Source organism: Hordeum vulgare, chromosome 2H (genome assembly GCF_904849725.1).
Source record: "Hordeum vulgare subsp. vulgare chromosome 2H, MorexV3_pseudomolecules_assembly, whole genome shotgun sequence".
NCBI classification, from domain to species: domain Eukaryota; kingdom Viridiplantae; phylum Streptophyta; class Magnoliopsida; order Poales; family Poaceae; genus Hordeum; species Hordeum vulgare.
In genome coordinates, this window is record NC_058519.1 from 369,985,126 (window position 1) to 369,990,745 (window position 5,620).

The 5,620-nt window shown below is 36.6% G+C and overlaps 1 pseudogene; it reads right to left on the reverse strand.

The window, feature by feature from the left end:
* Nucleotides 1-3,819: 3,819 nt before the first annotated feature.
* Nucleotides 3,820-5,299, reverse strand: LOC123427350 (annotated as a pseudogene).
* Nucleotides 5,300-5,620: the final 321 nt, after the last annotated feature.

Below are 5,620 nucleotides of genomic sequence, written 5' to 3' on the forward strand. Positions count from 1 at the left end.
ACGACGCAAGTGATTCGCCGTTGTCCTCTCCCACTTACACGGCCTCGGCCCCTCGACTGTCGACGCCAATATACGACGCATCGTCCTTGCGAATCTATCTCAAGTCCACGTCTACAGGCTCACTCGCCCCCTTTGCCTCTTTGATTTTTGAAGTTTGGTTTCTAAGCAAAAAAACGTATTTTTGTGCTCTTGACTCTTCGGCTTTTGGCTTTTGATTGAACATTCTCACATTAAGGTGTAAGTCAAAGGCTAAAACCAAAAACATAAAAATAAGTGCCTTTTTTGGCTTATAAGCCAAATTTAACCTGAGTTTGGCGTTATAAAACCGTTTGGACCGTCGTCCTGGATCTTCCTTTCTAAAATATTATGATCTGCATTCTAATGTTTCATCGATTTACCTTTTATCTCTTTCATTGATTTAGTTTTGGAACCACTGTTGATTTCTTTTAAATTCGCCTTGACGATATTCACCAGCTCTATGAACAATTAGATGGCATGTTCAGAATGCGCACAAATTAAGATGAACTGTTGTTTGCGGCAATATAAAGTCAGGCAGCATACAAACGCGCCTTTAAGGATCAGAAGTAGTGTTTGGATCCCTGCCCTTATCAATCCCTTTCCACAGTCTACTCCACAATACTCAAAACCAATCTAAATGGTGTTCCATCTACACCGAAACTACAATTGATGATCATACAGTTATACTTCTGCTTGAGACGATGTACTCTTGATCATACTGTTCTAGTTCAAGCGCTCCATTCTTTTACCGTGGCCTTGCCCTAGCTTGTGTTGTTCCCACTCGTGTGCCCCTTGAAGGACCCGGTTGTCGCAGCCTATAACACATGATTCAGAAAGGGCAGAAGTTTGTCAAATCCATGTTTTTTATTAACTAATACATGGAGGGAAATGACAAAAAGCAAGCATCACATACTTCAAGCAATTATCATACGACAACCAAAGCATAACCACAACCACCTCATAGGAACATAAAACAAAAACATCACCTCGCAAACATATTGAGTCCATAAATCTCTTGATGCTCACAGATGCAAAATATGTTCAAGAATTTCAAAACCTGCTCGCAAGCATTGAAATATGTGCATGATTTTAAAAAGTGTTTTTGATTTTAGTTTCTTTAAAAATACTCAAGATTTCAAAAAAGACATTTGTATTAGAAAAATGTTCAGGAATTTTGAAAAAAATGCCTATTTTTTAAAATGTTCTTGAATTAAAAACCTTCATGAATTTGAAAATTATTCTAAAATCTTAAAAATGTCCTTCCATTCAAATAATAATCATGAATTTGAAAAAATGTCTACAAATTCAAAAAATATTCATGAATTGCAAGAAAAGTTTGCGAGTTCTTTCTTCATGAGTTTTTAGCAACTTTTGCAAACCAAAAAGATGTTCACAACATTTAAAAAACATTCACGTATTTAAAAATTATGTGCTTGAATTCGAAAATTGTTCATGAATTCAAAAAAGTTGACAATATTACGAAGAAAAAAATCTAAAAAATAATAAGTAAGAAAATAGTACGAAATATGATAAAAGAAAAGAAAATACCATCCGAAGAATCAAAAGGAAAAAACAGCTGATGAAAGGTTCTAGAACCTTTCCAATACCGATGGAAAAAAATAACTAGAATTGGCCAGCGACCTACACACGAGATAGGGACTACCGTAGGACGTATTTTTTTGTTTTTAAGAGAAGAGATGTCGTGTTGGACGTTCATGGTCCCCAAGCCTATAGGACCTATATTCTGGCCGTGTCGGCTTTCAACATCATCCCGTGTGTGTTCATGTCTCCTAAGAAAAACAGGAGCAGGCATGTAAAGAACAATGGTGCTGCTGTCGGTGTCACAGACCTTTCTTGTTCCGCTGTCTCATGACGCAAGTGATTCGCCGTTGTCCTCTCTCACTTACACGACCTCAGCCCCTCGACTGCCAACGCCAACATATGACGCATCGTCGAGGCAGCCTTTCCTATTTTTTTTATTTCTTCTTGTTTGTTATTTTTTCTGTTTCCCTTTTTCAAATTCTTTAAAAATGTTCACAATTTCAAAAAACTCTGTATTTGAAAAACGTTTAAGAATTTTAAATGCTTTGGAAATTCAAAAAATGTTCATGAGTTAAAAAAATTGTTTTCAAATTGAAAATCTGTTCTGAAATTTTGAAATTATTCTTGAATTTTGAAAATGTTGATGCATTCAAAATATATTCACAAATTTTAAAAATTAAAATAAAAAACTGTTCATGAATATCAATAAATATTCACAAATTGAAAAAATGTTCACAAATGCAAAATATGTTCATGTATTTGAAAACCTGTTCGCAAGCATTGAAAAATGTGCACGATTTTAAAAAGTGTTTTTGATTTTAGTTTCTTTAAAAATAATCAAGATTAAAAACAACATTTGTATTAGAAAAATGTTCACGAATTTTGAAAAAGTTCCTATTTTTTAAAATGTTCGCGAATTAAAAACCTTCTTGAATTTGGAAAATATTCTAGAATCTTAAAATGTCCTTGCATTCAAAAAATGATCATGAATTTGAAAAAATGCTTGCAAATTCAAAAGATATTCATCAATTTCAGGAAAAATTTGTGAGTTTATGCTTCATGAGTTTTTCAAAACTTTTGCAGACCAAAAAAATGTTCACGTATTTTAAAATTGTGTGCTTGAGTTCAAAAAATGTTGACAAAATTATGAAGAAAAAATGTAAAAAATAATAAGTAAGAAAATAATACGAAATATGATAACAGGAAAGAAAAAACCATGCGAAAAAACGAAAGGAAAAGAAAAACTGGCTCATGAAAGGTTTTAGAACCTTCTTAGCACCGATGGAAAGAAAACTAGAATGGGCTAGCGACCTACACACGAAATAGGAACTACCGGCCGGACGTATTCTTTTGTTTTTGAGAGAAGAGATACCGTATGGGACTTTCATGGTCCCCAAGCCCATAGGACTTATATTCTCGTCGTGTCGGCTTTCAACATCACCCCATGTGTGTGCACTTGTGTGTGTGTTTTCACGTCTCCTAAGAAAATTAGCCATAGGCATCTAAAGAACAATGGTGTTGTCGTCGGTGTCACAAACCTTTCTTGTTCCGCTCTCTCACAACGCAAGTGATTCGCCGTTGTCCTCGCCCACTTACACGACCTCGCCCCTTCGACTGCCAACGTCAACATACGATGCATCATCCTTATCAATCTATGTCAAGTCCGCGTCTACAGCCTCACTTGCCCCCCTTTGCCTCTTTGATTTTTGAAGTTTTGTTTATAAGCAAAAAAAACTATTTTGTGCTCTTGACTCCTTGGCTTTTGGATTTTGAGTGGACATCGTCACATTAAGGTTTAAGCCAAAGGCGAAAACCAAAAATATAAAAATAAGTGCCTTTTGGCTTATAAGCGAAATTTAACCCGAGTTTGGCATTATAAACCGCGTGGATCACCAATTCGTTCTAGATATTTCTTTCTAAAATATTATGATCTACATTTTAATGTTCCATCTATTTACCTTTTATTTTTTTCATTGATTTAGTTTTCGAACCACTGCTGGTTGCTTTTAAATTCACCTTGTCGATATTCACGAGCTCCATGAACAATTAGACGACATGTTCATAATGGGCACAAATTAAGACGAACTTGTGTTTGCGAGAATATGAATTCAGGCAGCATGCAAACACACCTTTAAAGATCAGAACCAATGTTTGGATCCGTGCCCTTATAAATCCCCTTCCACAATCTCCTTCATAAGACTCAAAATCAATCTAAATGGTGTTCCATCTACACCGAAACTACAATTGATGTCCATACAATTATACTTCTCCTTCACACGATGTACTCTTGATCTTACTCTTCCGCTTCAAGCGCTGTGTTCTGTTCCGGTGGCATTGCCCTTGCTTGTGTTGTTCCCACTCGTGTGCCCCTTGAAGGACCCGGTTGTCGGATGCCTATAACACATGATTCAGAAAGGGCAGAAGTTTGTCAGATCCATGTTCTTATTAACTAATACATCGAGGGAAATGAAAAAAAGGCAAGCATCAGATACTTCAAGCAATCATCATAAGACAACCAAAGCATAACTACAACCACCTCGTAAGAACATAAAACAAAAACATCACCTCACAAACATATTGAGTCCATAACTCTCTTGAGGCCAACCTAGTCTCTCCACCATCATTTGAACAATCTTTTGTTGCCAAACTTGTATCATTAGACAAGAATCTCCTGACAGTATCTACGCAAGGTTTTATAACCTTGACGTGCCACGAGTCACTGAAAAATATACATTACATGTGAAGGAAAAGAACACATCAAAGCAGGCCAATTCAACACTATGGGCTAATGCATACAACTGGATTTACATTAGAATGCTTATGTTGCATCGATGTGATGCAAATTCCACCCGAAGTCTTTATTCAGACGGTGTAGCCTTCGTTTGTGCGATAAAGATTTGCGGTATAGTACTAATTATTTTTTCAGACCGTCTAAAAAATGTAAGAATAAATATACAGAGGAAGTAGAGTGTTTACTTGGCGTCGAACAAGTCTTCGTGTGTTTGCTTTTAGCTGGGAGACAACTTCATCCAACAAGCTTTTCAGCTTATCATCATGGAGATCAAGCATACTAGATTTCATCTCATTATTAGGTTCTTTCTTTGTAAAATATGATATGAAAAACTCATCAAATTCACAAACCCCAGTGGCCTGCCACAGACCTTGGGTATAAACAACACCTGGATTGTATATATTGCGCACTTCGTCAAGCAGGCCAACATTAATCATGGAATCGACTCTTTCATTGACATAATTATTCAAAACATGAAGCTCGACATCTACAAACAGGAAACAACATTGAAATCTGGAACTAGTAGGCTGGCCCCACTTGTCATGACAATAAACAATCTTGTTTAGGACATCCATATTGAAACAGGAAAGTCTAACCTCATGCGCAAAAAAATGTGTTGTAGCAGTTAGTAGTTCATATTCATGGCATATATACTGAATGATTCATTAAAAAAATACAAAAATTCCTCACTTTTGCAGCTTCTCCTTGGAAAAGATTGCTTGGTAGTGCACGTATGGTTGCATATAACTCAAGATGACGTTTTATCTGTTCAATAGGGGAATGCCATGAGGAAAGTGAGAGCATGCTACAGATGAAGAACGACTGGCCGAATGACCAGGAGATGGTAGAAATGTGCAACACGCTTACTTTTCGATGGTTGTTTGGGTGGATTCTTTGTGTCGCAATAGGATCAATCTCCATCAAGTGTTCATACCCGATTCGAACCATTCGATCGTGATCGTACGACTCCGCTCATGGGGGGGGGGACTAGGCTGGGCTAGTGGTGTTGGAATTATGCCCTAGAGGCAATAATAAATGTATAGTTATTATTATAATAACTGTATCAAGATAATAGTTTATTATCCATGCTATAATTGTATTGAATGAAGACTCATTTACATGTGTGGATACATAGACAAAACACCGTCCCTAGCATGCCTCTAGTTGGCTAGCCAGTTGATCGATGATAGTCAGTGTCTTCTGATTATGAACAAGGTGTTGTTGCTTGATAACTGGATCACGTCATTGGGAGAATCACATGATGGACTA